The following is a 16,270-nucleotide window of genomic DNA, read 5'->3' as shown; positions in this document are numbered from 1 at the left end:
TTTTCCAGTTGACAAAGTGAGGGAATTTCCTCATTCTTACCTACTGAGGCCAGGTTCCTCAAGGTTTCCTGCATCACATCCCTGTAGAGTTTCCTCTGTGAAGGATCCAGTAAAGCCCACTCCTCCAGAATGAAGTTCACAGCCACATCCTCAATGGCCACTGAGTCCTAAAAGACCCAAAATATGTGCACAGTAAGATGCATGAGACTGACAGAGTTAGACATCTATACTCCATTTACAGGAAGGATAGTTATGATTCTGTTATTTCCAAAGAGTTATTCTATGACTTGATCATGAGAAACTTACTCTCCATACTTCCTCAGTAATTTAACAGCATCATGAAGAAATGAAAATTATTTGCACATTATTTCTGTGATCACATAATAGTTTATACCTCTTTAATGGCAAAGCCCAGAGAGTGTTTGGAAATGACGGAAATTTTATACAAGTGAAACAAATATCATTTTAAGAAATCAATTCCTTGTGAAAAAATCCTTTCAGAGACTTCCCTTGTAGTCCAGTGGCTAAGACTCCATGCTCCCAATGCAGGGGACCCGGGTTCGATCCTTAGTCAGGGAACTAGATCCCACATGCTGCACCTAAAGATCCTGCATGCTGCAACTAAAAGATCCAACTGCCTCAACTAAAGATTCCACGTGCCACAACTAAGACCTGGCACAGCCAAAATAAATAAATATTAGAAAAAAAAATCCTTTCTCTCATTAGGGCAGACCTTTCCCAGTTTTGAGCACCTGAGCTTCATGATGTAGTGAGCTCCCTGTCCTTGGAGTTATTACAACAGAGACTGATGGAGACAGAATTGATGCATCAGATGGGGGTGTGTAGTTGCTAGATGATTTCGGCAATCCCTTTGAGCCTGGAGGCCTGTAACTGATATGGGACAAGTGGGAGTGTTTGCATGATATAGGCCTTAACAGCATCTTCTCCCCCTGCTCTCCAAATGCACCACTGAAGGTAAATCAAAAGGCAACTGATTTAAATCCCTTCTCTGGCAGACGGCACTTGATCCTCATATTGATGCAGAGCCACCATAAAGCATTCTCAGCACACATCAGTTGAGGAGATTAGGTCATCAGAGGTCAGAATTTGTATTTGCATCCTTGCAAATACTTGCTCATAAATTTCATGCCTGATGCTTCTGATGGAGGAAGACTTGATGCTTGAAGGTAGAGGAAAAAACCTATTCCCCACTGCCTGGTGTCCAAATCAGGATCCCACGCAGGACCTTGGGTCAACTCAAATGTCTGCAGATTTGTCATCCCAGAGCAGCTGGAAGGGGGGGTGAGGCCCACAGCTAGCCCTTGATGGGATGAGAGTCCCTGCGCCTCATGGTGTGGGTGATACTATTGTTCCTCTAAAGTACCACAGTACGGAAGAATCTGTATTTCTTGGAGTACTTGTCCGCTTAAGAAGAAAATAATGTTTTGCAAAGTAAAGAAGTGTAGTGATTCACTGATAAAGAAAAAAAAAATCCTTTCATCTTCCTCCTTAAGATCCACAATTTACAGCACTCCATGAAGCAGAGGATCAAGTCTGCATGAGGTTTCAATGACTGAAAACACAGTGAAGAACTGGAAGCTTTTTTCTAGTCATATCACCTAATGTCAGAGTCCAGGTGACCTGTAGAAATCAAACTTTTAACAAAGGTCAGGACCTCCCTCGTGGTCCAGTGGTTAAGACTCTGTGCTTCCAATGCAAGGGGCAGGGGTTCAACCCCTGGTCGGGGTACAAAGATCCCACATGCCATGTGGCATAGCCAAGAAAATAACAAAATAAAATAAAATGCTAAGAAGAGCTGTTAAAAACAAAACAAAACAAAAAACAAAGCCCAGCTGACCACATTGTCCCAAAGGCTTCCAGGCCTTTAAAGAAATCAGATGCAGCTGCCTGAGTATATAAATATTCTTCTGGGGAACCATTGCCTTCTACTTGTGTAATAATTATCAAAGACTCTGTTTTTCCTTTCTCTATATATAATTTGATGTAGCTAGAAAATTTGAAACTTAGAGCTCACTCATGAGGAAGAAGCAACAGTATGTTAGACCACAAAATCCCTATAGTCATGTGTCTCAGGGATGCTTTCAGGCAAATTTTAGAACACACAGTACAATAACATGCCAGAAGAACTCTTTCTCATCAAACCCTAACAGTACACCCTGGGCCTTACTACCCTCAAGGAACAGGTTAATAAAAACTACAGTTTACAAGGGAGTTCACCAAAGTCCATAATGGTTTGATGGTGAATTTTCCCATGATTATAAAATATGTAAATGTTTCATCAGTGGTTTCCTCCAAAACAACAGAAAGTCTCCATTCTGCAATTTCAGAAACAAGTGTTTCCCAAGCAGCTACTCTAGCTGCTGCCAGGCCAAAATCTAGTCTGGGATTCATGAATTTAGAAGCTGCGACATTCAATCTCACAAGAAGAGAATGAAAAAACCTGAAATAAACAAGTCTTCCCAGAGCCATGAGAACACTGACTTCAAGAGGCAAACCAATGTCTCCAAAATTGGGAAAGAAAAAGAAAAAAAAGACGTTTTTAAAATATGCCCCAAATTACCTGTTCTTAAATCTGTACTCAATAAAATTTGTTTCAGCAGAATCTAACGCAAAGACAAAAAAGAAGAAAAATGATACAACTCAATATCCATGAACCATAGCATGACACTCTTTAACATAAGATTAAAATACATATGATTGGACTTCCCTGGTAGTGCAGTGGTTAAGAATCAACCTGCCAATGCAGGGGACACGGGTTCCATCCCTGGTCTGGGAAGATCCCACATGCCATGGAGCAGCTAAGCCCCCGTGCTCCACAACTACTGAGCCTGCGCTCTAGAGCCTGTGTGCCACAACTACTGAAGCCTGCGCACCTAGAGCCCTGCTCTGCAACAAGAGAAGCCACCACAATGAGAAGCCCGTGCACCACAACGAAGAGTAGGCCCTGCTCGCCGCAACTAGAGAGAGCCCATGCGCAGCATTGAAGACCCAATGCAGCCAAAAAAATAAAGTAAAATAAATAGAAGATATAAGTAACAATCACTGAGTTTTCCCCCAAATTAATGATAGAGAACAAGTGTAGGTCCATGAAGCTCAGTGAACACTAAACGTGAAACCACCTAAAATGGAGACCAAAGGATATCATATTCAAGCTAGAGAAAAAAGCCAAAGGCAAAGAGAATATATTGGAAGAAGCCAGAGGGTAAGACATACTTTAGGTATAGAGAAAAAAAGATTAGAAACAAATTGGACTTCTTTTCAGGAAAAAAACCCAAAACAACAACAACAAAAAACCCCAGAGTAGATTGAAATATCTAAAGTTTTAAAATTAAAAAACCACTCTCCTAGAATTGTTATGAACAGCAATTATTTTTAAAAATTAAGAAGAAATGAGAATATTCTGAGGCAAAAATTGAGGGAATTTGTCATTAGTGTGCCTACTTTGAAAAGAAACATTTAAAAATTCATCAGAAAAAAATGGAAATGATGAAGGGGGAATCAAAAAGGAATAAAGGCAAACATCTTTTTTTTTTTTTAAATTTATTAACTACTGTATTGAAAGCAAAAAACAGAATGGTTGCAAGTGTATCGACTGTTTACCATGTGACCTCCTGGCTGACTGGGTTGGTGCCCAGGCTCATGGATTGTACTGCACATCATTAGCCAGGGAAAATATCAAAATTCAAAGTACGGTTTCTGCTGAATGTATATTGCTCTTGCACCATCATTAAGTAGAAATATCGTTGAGTCGAACCACAGTAAATCAGGGACCACCTGTAGTTTACTTGTGGTTTAAGAATCCCACAAGGAATTCTATAATTTGTTGCTCGCATGAATGCAAGTTCATCTGAACATGCAGTATCACAGCATTGTCTACAGACTGTTGTTCCCTTAGAACATGTACATAGTTTTTTGTTTGTTTGTTTTGTTTTTTAGCCATGCCAGGCAGCATACGGGATCTTAGTTCCCCCACCAGGGATCAAACCCGCGCCCCCTGCGGTGGAAGCGTGGAGTCTTAACCACCGGACTGCCAGGGAAGTCCCACAGTTTTTCAAGCAATTGCTGTTTTTAAGAAAAGTATGATCAACGAAGTACCTTTTGTTATTAATTTTGCAATCTACCACATCTGCTTTCTTCTTCAAACATCTTTTATATTTCTTATAAAACAGATGACACTTGTGTAAAATAATATTAGCAACAATGACACTGGTAATGATAACCTTGTGAATAAATGAAATAAATGACAGCCATGTCAAAAGGGACAGAGGAGGGGAATTGAGAATAGTGTGGTATGATGTACCTGCACAACCATTGAAGAGGTATAGTGTTAAGTTGCAGAAGACATGGGTTAGTTCTAAATGTATACTGAAAACTCAAGGGCAATGACTAAAAAAGGTTTTTAAAAAGGTATAGGTTAAGAGAGGAAAAAAGGAAGAATCAGGTAAAATGCTCAATTAAATCCAGAGAAGGTAGAAAATAGAGAGAAAACAAACGAAAGAATAAGGGCAACAATTAGAAGCAGTAAAAGGTGTGGTAGATATTAATCCAACTATATTAATCACTTCAATCATCAATGGTCTGCATACAAATGAAAGGGAAATACAGTAACAGCAGATTTTAAAATTGCAATTATATGTTTTCTCTAAAAGCTGGTTTTAAATATAAACATGCATGTCAATGAAAAGTAAAGGGATGGAGAAAAATGCACCATGCCAAAACTAATCAAAAGAAAGCTGGCATTGGTATATGAATTTCAGACAAGGCAGATTTCAGACTAAGGAAAACACAGAGATAAAAAGGGACTTTACAGAATAACAAAAAGGTCCATTCTCCAAGAAGTCATAATAATCCTTCATCTGTACATACATGGCAATAAAGGGGCAAAATACATAAGGCAAGACCTGAAGAATGCCAGGAGAAATACATGAATCCATTATTATGGTAATACATCAACACCCCCTTATCAAAAGCTGTAAATTCCAGCAGGCCAAAAATCAGGGAAGACAGAGTTGAATTGAAAAGCACTGTGAAACAAATCAATTTAATTGTAATCTATGGAATACAACAAGAGCAGAATACACATTCTTCTCAAATTCACATAGAACATTCAACAGGACAGAACACTTTCTCAGACATAAAACATACCTTAACAAATTGGAAAGAACAAAAATCATACAAACTATGCTCTTAGATCTCAAAAACATTACTCTAGCAATCAATAACAGCAAGAGAGTTGGAAAACGCCCTACTATGTAGAGATTCCACAACACATGTCTAAATAATACATAGAATTAAAGAAGAAGACTCGAGAAATTAAATTTATTTTGAGCTAAATTATGAGATGTAGCAAAAGCAGTGCCTACCGTGAAATTTATGCCATCAACCAAATACACTGGTAAAAAAATAGATGGGTAAACAATAATGCAAGCATCTACCTTAGGAAAAAAGAAGAAGAAGAGGATATAACCACAAAGTAAGCAGAATAAAATTATAAAAATCAGAAACAAAATTAATGTAATTGTGAAGAATTGAAGGAGAAAAAAAATTTTAAGCTAGTTCTATGAGATTTTTTTTTTTTTTTTTTTTTTTTTTTTTTGGCTGCGTTGGGTCTTTGTTGCTGCACATGGGCTTTCTCTAGTTACAGCGAGCGGAGGCTACTCTTCGTTGTGGTGCACGGGCTTCTCACTGTGGTGGCTTCTCTTGTTGCAGAGCACCGGCTCTAGGTGCGTGGGCTTCAGTAGTTGTGGTGCATGGGCTTAGTTGCTCCGCGGCACGTGGGATCTTCCCGGACCAGGGCTTGAACCTGTGTCCCCTGCATTGGCAGGCAGATTCTTAACCACTGCGCCACCAGGGAAGCCCTGAGAAGATTATTAACATTGATTAACATCTAGTCAAGATTACTAGGAGAAAATACAGAAATTACTAATATCAGAAAGGAACAGTGGGGGATATGAAAATAAAAAAGGATTTGATAAAATCCAACACCCGTTTATGATCACAAACAAGTACAGAGGGAACTTCTACTTCCTGAGCAAGAACACATTCATGAATCCTGTAGGTAAATTCAAACATTTGTTCTCTAGGACATAGTTATCTCTGTGAAACATCTGAAAGATTCTCCAACAACAGATAACCCTTGGAGTTAAGAAGACATATCCCAAGATTGAAAGATAATTAATTGTTTTCCTATAGACCAAAACTGAACTTGGACAAAGAAGGAAAAGCAATTCAAATGAAAAGAAAATCTTTTAAACAAATAGTGCTGGAAATTACGGATATTCATATACAAACACACACACACACAAAAATGTAGACACAGGACTTACACATTTCACCATAAGAACCTCAAAACACATCACAGATCTAAGTGTAAAATGCAAAAGTAATAAACTCCTGGAAAATATCATAGAAGGATATATAGGTCCTCTTGGGCTGGGTGATGAATTTTCAAATATAACAACAAACACAAGGTTTGTAAAAGAAAAAAAGTATAATTTCACTTCATTAAAATGAAAAACATCTCTTCTGAGAAAGACAGTGTTAAGAGAATGAAAAGACAAGTCACAGAACAGCAGAAAATCCTTGCAAAACACCTACGTGATAAATGACTGGTATTCAAAATATCTAAAGAACTATTAAAACTCAACAGTAAGAAGAGGGATTTCCAGGAAGGGATTTCCACTGGTTAAGTCTCCACACTTCCACTGCTGGGAGCACTGGTTAGATCCCTGGTCGGGGAACGAAGATCCCACATGCTGTGAGGCCAAAAAAACCCCCCCAAAACAAAAAACAAAAACAGTAAGAAGACAAACAACCCAATTAAAAATGGGGAAAAGATCTAAACAAACAGCTCTCCAAAAAAAATAAAATACAGAAAGGAAATAAGAAATATGAAAACATGCTCAACCTCAAATATCTATGGGAAATTGCAAATAAAACAACAAGATATCACTACACACTTATTTAATGCATAAAACACAAAACACTCAGAACACCAAATATTAGTGAAGATGTGAAGATAATCCACATTCACTGCTGGGGGGAATGGAATTTGGTACTTCTACAATGAAAGACAGGAGCTTTCTTTCAAAACAAAATATACTCTTACTATGTATAGTAAGATCCAGCAATCACACTCCTCGTTATTTGTCCAAATGAGTTAGACTCTTATGTTCACACAAAACCCATACACAAATACCTGTAGGGGCTTTATTCATAACAGGCATGAGTTAGAGGTAAGCAAGATATCTTTCAAGAGTCAAATAAATAATCAGTGGTATATCCTTAGGATGAAGTACTGTTCACTGATGAAAAGAAATGAGGTATCAAGCTATGAAAACACATAGAGGAAGAGTAAAAGTATATTGCTAAGTGAAAGAAGCCAATCTGACAAAGCTATATACTGTTTGATTCCAAGTATATGACGTTCTGGAAAAGACAAAATCACGAGACAGTAAAATGATCTTTGCTTCTGAAGGATTTAGGGATTAGAGGTAGAGATGAATCAATAAGTGTGGCAGAGAGGAAGTGCAGAAATGAATACGTGTTATTAAACATTTGCCAAATCCACACATCGTGTAACACAAAAACTCCATGCTAATGTAATCTTTGCTCCTTAATGCATCAGTATGGGTTCAGCAACTGTAACAAATGGACCAGTCATACAAGATTTAAAACTCAAAACTGCTCCAAAAGAGATGAAGTTTATTTAAAAAAAAAAAGAGGACTGACGCATTACAACTCATCCTGATGACTGCCTGATGTTTGGTTAGATGTAGGGACCACTGTGTTTGGTTCTCCATCAAGGATGTCCCAATTAAGGGATGAAGGGCACCAGTTCTCCACTGAGCTCCATTATGTACCAGGGTGTATTGTCATTCTTAGTCTATGCAATCCCCAGATCTGTGCATTCAGTTAATCCCAAGAAACTATCCAGGCAACCAAGGTGTTGGAGAAGGGTGGCTTCTCCAGCACCACAGCATCTTTCAAAGGACTGAAGAAAGAAATGTCATCTCTCCAACGGAAGGCATAATCCAGCCGAGGTTTGGCTACATCATATCACAAACAGTTGTCAGTAGCCGAGCTGACATGCTGGGGTGCTCTTTCCAGTACCAAAGCCATAACAGGCATCTCAGTGGCAGCCTCTAGTTTTAAGAGATCCCAGTACCAGGGGGATAATTGCAGATTTACTGGCATATTAATGTAGGACCTTGGGCAGTGCCTTGCATCAGAAGCCTATGGCCAACTTAAATCCCTCCTCAGAGAGCCTCCAATCACTGCCCAGAAGGTTAGAGGCCCCCTCCACGGCCCTGATAGCTTTACACAACTTAAGAAACCCGAGTTTAAGTTGGGTTTGAACTAACCCCTTTGCTGTGCCAAACTGAGACAGTGGGTGTTGTCCAGCATAACCCAGAGGGTACGGATCCTTGTTGCAATAGATGAAGGGGCAAGCGCCTCAGAGTTACTTAAAAGTTTTGGTGAGCCTACTTTTTTTTTTTCCAGCTTACCCCCCTCCTCCCCCGCCCTTGGTGAGCCTTCTGGAAGCTCACCACCTACTGGCTGCCTTTCCCTGTCTCTTCTCTTTCACTTTCTCTGAAGTAACTGCTCTTTTTATAGTAGTGACTATCTTTTGGGCTCATCTTAGTCACAGGGTATATCATCCTCCTAGCCCCCAGTCCTCCCACACCCAACAATGTCTGGGCAAACCCAGCCTCAGTCACACCTTTAATCTAAACACAGATAGGTTCCAGCTCAGACATCAACCCAGGACCACTGGAAGGAGGGCCCCATTCTCATACTCCTGCTCCCAAAGTACAAGGAACTAACAGAAACTGCCAACTTGGAGTCCTCCTTATATACAACCCAGGCTTGGTGGGGTCAGCAATGCAACACAGGGCAGAACAGGGCACAGCAAAATCTCCCCAGCAAACAGCAGCTCAAAGAGCAGGAGCCTTCAGGCTTTCTAATCAACCTGTCCAGGTAACAAGCACTAGGTAATCGTGAGGCTTAACTCTCAGTACTCAAACATCAAATAAGTGGATCCCAAATAATCATTACGAGAATAAAAACTGTAAGAGAAACAGGCATTCGCACTGGATTGTTTGTATATTAAGAAACACTAAAAGGATGATGAAGGCTTAATCAAAACTGGTTATGTGGGGGTAAATGGAGTTCAGAGCAGAGGAGTGCAGCAACAACTGTGGGCAGGGAGTCTTCTTAAGTTAATTTCTTCCCTCAGGAATTTAATTTTAAATATTCTACATAGAAAACCACTGCAAGATTTGATCCTTTAAACAGTTATGGATATAAAACTGCAAACCAAAAAAATAAAAACTCCCTTCCTAACTAAAAGGACAAGGGACATTATTGCTTTTCTCTCCCTCCTTTATAGTAACATTGGAAATATTTTCAGAAATAAGGAGCATATTACACTACATTAGAGGTTTGCAATTTAACCTTTAAATGGACTAGGAATTTGAAAGATTTACATAAACTTGGAGGTGATTTCCTATCAATTAAAATAGAATTAAATTGTATTTTTCCCCACATCCATTAAAATAGAAATTCATTTCCTTTAGGAAGAGTAGGGGCCTTTTAATTGTCAAAATTATCTAGGCAACAGGCACTTACAAACGCTGACCTAAAAATGGGAAAGCACCTGAGACTTAAGTACACCCATCTCATGTCTTGAGGTCCCCTTGTCTAAATGAAACAAAAATTCTACTTGACTGCACATTTTTCTTGCCTTAGATGGTATCTGTCAATCAACATAAATTTTAAAAGCCCAAGTGTTAATGGAAATTAGAATCAAAGGGCTGTAATCCTCAATGGATAAAGGAATCTAAGAAAAGAAACACAAGTATTAGAATCAAAACAGGTAAGCAGCCTGTGTTCCCTACAGTTTGGAAGAAAAGCCCACATTCAGAAAGTTGACTATCTTTCCAGACTTGAGAGTCTAGATAAGTCCCGTTGAGATAAAAGTCCTGTAGAGGGTCAGTCCCTCAGTGAGGGCAGGGATACCTGAGCACCCACAAAAATAAACTCTGGGAGCTCCACAAACCCTCCCCAGTCCTGTGGGCAGGGAAGCTCTCCCTACCCCAGGCTTCCATGATCACAAGTCAGGAAACTCCAAGCCTGATTCAGGGTAAGGTTCTGATCCAAATGGACTCCCATATTCATAAACCCTTTGTCCACAGGACAGAATACTCATCCTCACAGACTTCTCAATGGGCACAAATTACACTCTGAGTGCACCTATATCATGGGGCAACGCTCAAATACAACATTTAAAATGTCTAGGCTAAAGGAAATCACAAGTACCACCCTGAAAGGGCATCATCCCCACACCCTGGTGCACTTGCATCCCCAGATTTCAGGGCTCTGCAGCTTCTCACAGTATAAGGACTACCATTGGTGGGTGTGAGCAGGTAGGACTGGGCAGGGGGAGGATGTCCAGGAAGATCCACTTCCCTGTGCAGGCTCAAAGGGGGCCTTAGTTTGAGGATACAAACTTCAGGCTCTGCTCTCAAGAGCACTACAGCCGCTCTTGACCACCACTGATATTTTATGTGAGATACCCAGAAAGGCAAATATATAAAATCAGAAAATTGATTAGTGATTTCCTAGGCCTCGGGATGAGAAGGGAGAGTTACTGCTAATGGACATGAGGTTCATTTTGGGAGTGATGGAAATGTCTTAAAATTAGTGTGGTGATAGTAGAACAAGTCTTTACGGTAAGCGCCAGTGATCATTTAAATACACAAACCCTGTTTGGACAGTTCAGCAAAATCACTCAAACCCCATGTGTACGTGGAAATGAAAGAAGAAAATTCTCAGCCACTTTTACTAGTTCACCCAGAATACCCCAAGTATCTATTCCTTTCAGAAAAAAATAAGTCAGTCAATTAATTCCAAGGCAAGTTTAATTAGTACATAAGTAATCACACTTGAATACTTTTTGTCTCCAAGTCTAAATCCTGGCATTTCATTTGAAATCAACCAAAAGTAAAGGAGAGTCCAAAAGAACTTACCATACTCACTAGGGAATGAAAAAAAGTGAAATAAAAATTCTTTTTTTAAATAAATTTATTTATTTTATTATTTTATTTATTTATTTATTTAGGCTGCGTTGGGTCTTCGTGGCTGGGCACGGGCTTTAGTTGCGGCGAGCGGGGGCTACTCCTCGTTGCAGTGCGCAGGCTTCTTATTGCGGTGGCTTCTCTTGCTGCGGAGCATGGGCTCTAGGGCGCGCAGGCTTCAGTAGTTGTGGCACGTGGGCTCAGTAGTTGTGCTCGTGGGCTCTAGAGCACAGGCTCAGTAGTTGTGGCACACGGGCTTAGTTGCCCCGCGGCATGTGGGATTTTCCTGGACCAGGGCTTGAACCCATGTCCCCTGCATTGGCAGATGGATTCTTAACCACTGCGCCACCAGGGAAGCCTGTGAAATAAAAATTCTTAACAACTGTAATGTAACACTGGATTTTTTTTTCCCCTGAAATTTACCCTTCTTGCCTCTTTGGAAATATTTTATACGGTCTTTCAAGCTCTATTAATTAAGTACATTTTACACTATTGAAAAAAGAAATTTAAATAAGTGAGTAAACCTTTTGAAGGGGACTAACCCAGAGATGGGCAGTGGTCACAGATTAGCTCGTCCAGAAAAGTTTAAAAAAAAAAAACAACCCTCCACAAAAGGACTTCCCATAGGATGTCTCTTTCAAGAAAAAAAAATTGGGAGGAGAAGGGATTTCATACACCTACTTGCAAGTGGTTATTCTCGGCTTTCCGCTCGTGTAAAACATCCACAGACCGCCCCCCTCCCCAATGCAATCCACGACTCTGCGCAAACAGGATAAACAATTAAAATACCGGGTGTGTTTAAAATACACCACGGGAGACGAATAGTTGATAAATGATGTGAATCGGAGAAGGGAAACTGACTTTGGGAAGGCGGGGAGCGCCCTGGAAATTTCATGAATTCTTGCCAGCCCTGCTAAGAGCTATTCTGCGGGTCAGTTCCATGCCTGGCCACACAACCTTCCACCAAGCCCTTGATCCCTGGAGGACATAAGACCCTCTTCTTCCAGGCAGGACTGGCCTAGGCCATCCTCTTATCACAGGCAATCCCAGGCCAGGGAAAAGTTCTGTCTAGGCGCAATTGGAGAAAAAAAGGACATCCACGCCTGTGCGGAGCATCGCCCCACCCACCTGCCTCAGCGGCCTCCCGCTTGGACAGATTCCCAATACCCCGCCCCCTCGTACCTGAGTGACAACCTGCGAGAGGAAGCCTGACTCAGCAGAATCACTTAGCGCCGCTGGGATTGAATCCGTCCCCGCCTGGCACTTAAGGTTTGTAACAGAACTTTTCCCTGGCCTGGGATTGCCTGGCATGGAACTGTGCTTCTTGTTAAGAAAGGCAGACACTTAGATGTGAACTCACCGTTTGTAATAAAGAGGCTGGCTCCAGTTTCATCTTTGCGCCTTGACAGCGCTGAACCTTCCACCCATCCCTCCCCATCCCCACTCATTAGGTACTTAAGCTAAAGAATCCCAGAGCACTTGGCTCTGGTAGGAGGTCTGAATCACTCAGCCCTAGCTGGGTGCCAGAACAAATCTCAGTCAAACCACAAGCTGTGAGGTGTGTGCATTAACTTTTGAGCTGTACATTTTACACTGGAAGGAAATTTATTTTAGATCAGTGTTCCCGGTGTGCCTAGAAAACCTTGAAATGTCAGCATTCAAGGCAATTGTATTCCTATTTCCACTGATAGAAGAAAAACAATAAGTTGTACTGAAAATTGGAAAATACCTTACAAGTCTTCCTGCCTCCTCTCAGGTTTATTGAAGTATAACTAACTAATAAAACTGCATTTAAAGATTAAAACATGATGATCTGATACACTTATACTGTATTGTATAATTGCAATTTACGAAGAGAGTGGATCTTTTTTTTTTAAGGGAACCCTAAAAAAAGCATTTTAATGGGGAATGGCAGAAATCACAATAGACCATTATCATCATTGTGGAAGTATCAATTGCACACTTTAAATATATTCATGTTCAATGTCTCTCTGTTTGTTCCTTGTTTCTCCCATTCCACAAGTGCATAGGTTGTTTTCTGTAGATCTGTGGAAAATGGGCCAGGGGTGGAAGGTCCATACAGGCTAGACAGAGTGAACAGCCCATGACTGTTCAGCACAGAAGGAAACTGGAAACGTGTGTTAGTACCTTGCAGTCTGGCTGGACTTAGGGGAGCAACAAGGCTGAGAGTACTCCAAAAGTGGATACTGGAGACCAAGGGACACAGAGTCAAGAAGGGTGTATGTGAAAATAGTGCTAGCGTAATAATCAGTGGACTTGGATCGCTGCCTGTGATCATGATGGTCGGTGCTAGCTCTAACCCTTTGGGTTTCTTGGACCTTGATGAATTATTTGTGTTGTTGTTTTCTGGCAAAGCTGAATCCTGGTCTTTAGGCTCCATGTCTGCGTCCATGTCTGGGTCCATGTCTGGGCTGGAACTCAGTGGGAGTGAAGGTGTTCTAGGAGGTTCCTGAAAAGGGCAAATGGACGAAATAGGAGGTGTGGTGGTAAAAGCGGCAGTTGCACTGGATGCAGAAGTTGATGCTTCTAGCGAAGGCAGTTTGGGAGAAGGCAAAGTCTCCAGCGCTTGGGTAGTTTCTTTGGAAGATGGAGAAATACTTGAGTCAGTTGAACTGGTGGCAGCAAGAAGTTCAACTGGTGGCTTTTTGGAAGATGTTACAAATTTGGTAACAGATGGTGTTGGCTCCTGAGGGGATTTTTTTCTCTGCCAATTTCTCAGCTGGATTCTCAACCTTTATAGATTTGAAAAGCTTCCTATTGGAGGAATTCAAAGATCTGAGGGTAAATGAAGAATATAAGCCAGAGCATCTGTAGTCACTGCAGCTAGGGGTCTTGGCACCAGGCTGCGGTGGCTTCTTTTTCCCTCCATTCTCCTCATCTGTGGATCTCTCGCTGCTGACTTCACTGATGCGTAAAGCTTCAGTCTCCCTCAAGCCTGCCCGCTGGCATAGGAACCGTGTTGAAAATCTCTGGGTGCGAGACAAACTTGTAGACAAACTTCTGATCCCTCACGTTTTCAATGATATTCTTCATATAATAGTATCTGAGGGATCGGCTGTGTTTGTCATAATTCATATTAGGCTTGTTCTTTTGAATCCTTCAGAGACGAGCCACCTCTTCTGCCCGCAAATGCTTGAACTCCCCGTCATTAGAGGTCCAGCAGATCATGTGATCGTTCTGAGGCTCCTTTAGGAGCTGAAGGAGGAACTGCCACAGGGTGATGGCACTGTCCAGGGCAGTGAAGGAGGCCACGTGTGGGGCTGCCTCAGGGTCTCTGCCTCAAACATGAGGCCTCTCTCCACCGGCCACCTCCTCACGCTGGAAACTCGAGGCCAGCACCGCGGCCACTGCGACCCTGTGGCGGAGCCGGAGAAGGCGGCGGCAGCCAAGCCATTAGTTGCCACAGCCGGGCCTGCCAGTCGCCATGCCTGCTAAGAGAGTGGATCTTAAGCATACCGACCACACAAACAAAAATAAAGATAATTGGGACTTCCCTGGTGGTCCAGTGGTAAAACTCCGCACTCCCAAAGCAGGGGCCCGGCTTTCATCCCTGGTCAGGGAACTAGATACCACATGCTGCAACTAAGAGTTTGCGTGCCGGAACTAAAAGAGCCCGCATGCTGCAAGGAAGATGGACGATCCCCCATGCTGCAACTAAGACCCAGCACAGCGAAATAAATAAATTAAAAAAAAAAAAAAAGAAGATAACTAAGTGAAGTGATGGATATTAATTAACCTGGAAATTCTTATACTCCCAGGAGGCTGCATTGCAAAACTCTTCCATTGCAAAACACTTCATGCATTGATTTATTTGAACAACTTTATTGAAATGTATGGCACATACTGTGGAAGGCACCCATTAAGTATACATTTTCATGCTTTTAGTATATTTGTAGATACATGCATTCATCACCACAGTCAATTTTTGAAGATTTTCTCTCTTCAAAAAGAAACTCTTCTACTCTATAGCTGTCACCGCTAATCTTCCCATCTTCCTCCTCCAATCCCCGGCCTTAGAAAACCACTAATCTGCTTTCTTTTTCTCCATCCTGGTCTTTCATATGAAAAGAATTCTATAGTATATGGTCTTTTGATTGACTCAGCATGATTTTTTCAAGGGAAAATTATAAATCAATATTTCCTTCATTTTACATCAGAATAACATTTTATTGATTGGGTAAAACACATTGTTTACCTATTCATCTGTTAGTGGAACTTTAGATGTTTCTACCTTTTGGCTACTATGAATCACATTACTCTAAAATTCATGTATAAATTTTGGCCAAATATGTATTTTCATATTCTTGGGCATATACCTAGGAGTGGGATTGATGGGTCATATGATAACTCTAGGTTTAATATTGGAGGAACTCCCAGAACTTCTTCCAGAGAGGCTTCGCTATTTTGTCTTCATTCCAACCTGTATGAGAGTTCAAATTTCTCCATCTATCCTGGATAAAATTATTACCTCACTTTTTGATTTTAGCCATCCTAGTTTTTGTGACATGGAATCTCATTGTGGTTTTGATTTGCATCTCCTTGATGATTAATAATGGCCAGAATCTTTTCATATGCCCTTGATCATTTGTATATTTTACTTGGAAAAATGTGACTTCAGATGCTTGTCACATTTAATATTGAGTTAATTGAATTTTTATAACTAACTTATAAGAAGTCTCTAGATATTTTCAATATGTTCTTTTTTAAATATATGATTTGCAAAATTTTCTTCCATTCTAAGGGTTGTGTTCACTGTCTTGCCTTAAAAGTTTACTTTTAATTTTGATAATATACACATACCATAAAATTTACATTTTCACCATTTTAAGTGTGTAGTTCAGTAGTATGAAATACATTGACATTGGGAAACCAATCTGCAGAACTATTTTCACCTTTCAAAACCAAACTCTATACCCATGTTGACATAAACAAATAGGATGCCAATTATTTCTCCAGAAAAATATGTGTTTATCCAAGATTAGCAAAGAATTGTAATTTGCGGTCAGCAACCTTGGCATGCAAGTTCCCCTGCAGCAAGGAGAGGAGCATTCTTTTAAAGAAGGGAAAAGGAAGTTGGGAGGGCTATAGTAAGCCAAGAGTTTTGCACAGCAAAGAAACCATAAACAAAACAAAAAGACAATCCACAGAAT

At 40.7% G+C, this 16,270-nt stretch overlaps 1 pseudogene across 1 annotated transcript; it reads right to left on the bottom strand.

Annotated features, from left to right (window-relative positions):
* Positions 1-9,486: 9,486 nt before the first annotated feature.
* Positions 9,487-14,574, bottom strand: LOC309623097 (ETS domain-containing protein Elk-4 pseudogene; annotated as a pseudogene). Its single transcript, XR_014249956.1, has 3 exons — positions 14,438-14,574; positions 12,460-14,394; positions 9,487-11,457 (listed from the first exon to the last, which is right to left on the bottom strand). The product of XR_014249956.1 is annotated as an ETS domain-containing protein Elk-4 pseudogene (transcript).
* Between the last annotated feature and the right edge of the window lie 1,696 nt (positions 14,575-16,270).

Source organism: Balaenoptera borealis (genome assembly GCF_965194805.1).
Source record: "Balaenoptera borealis genome assembly, chromosome: 2".
In the NCBI taxonomy this organism is placed as follows: domain Eukaryota; kingdom Metazoa; phylum Chordata; class Mammalia; order Artiodactyla; family Balaenopteridae; genus Balaenoptera; species Balaenoptera borealis.
Note: the sequence above shows the minus strand (reverse complement) of the source record. Positions and strands in the feature narration are given on the sequence as shown.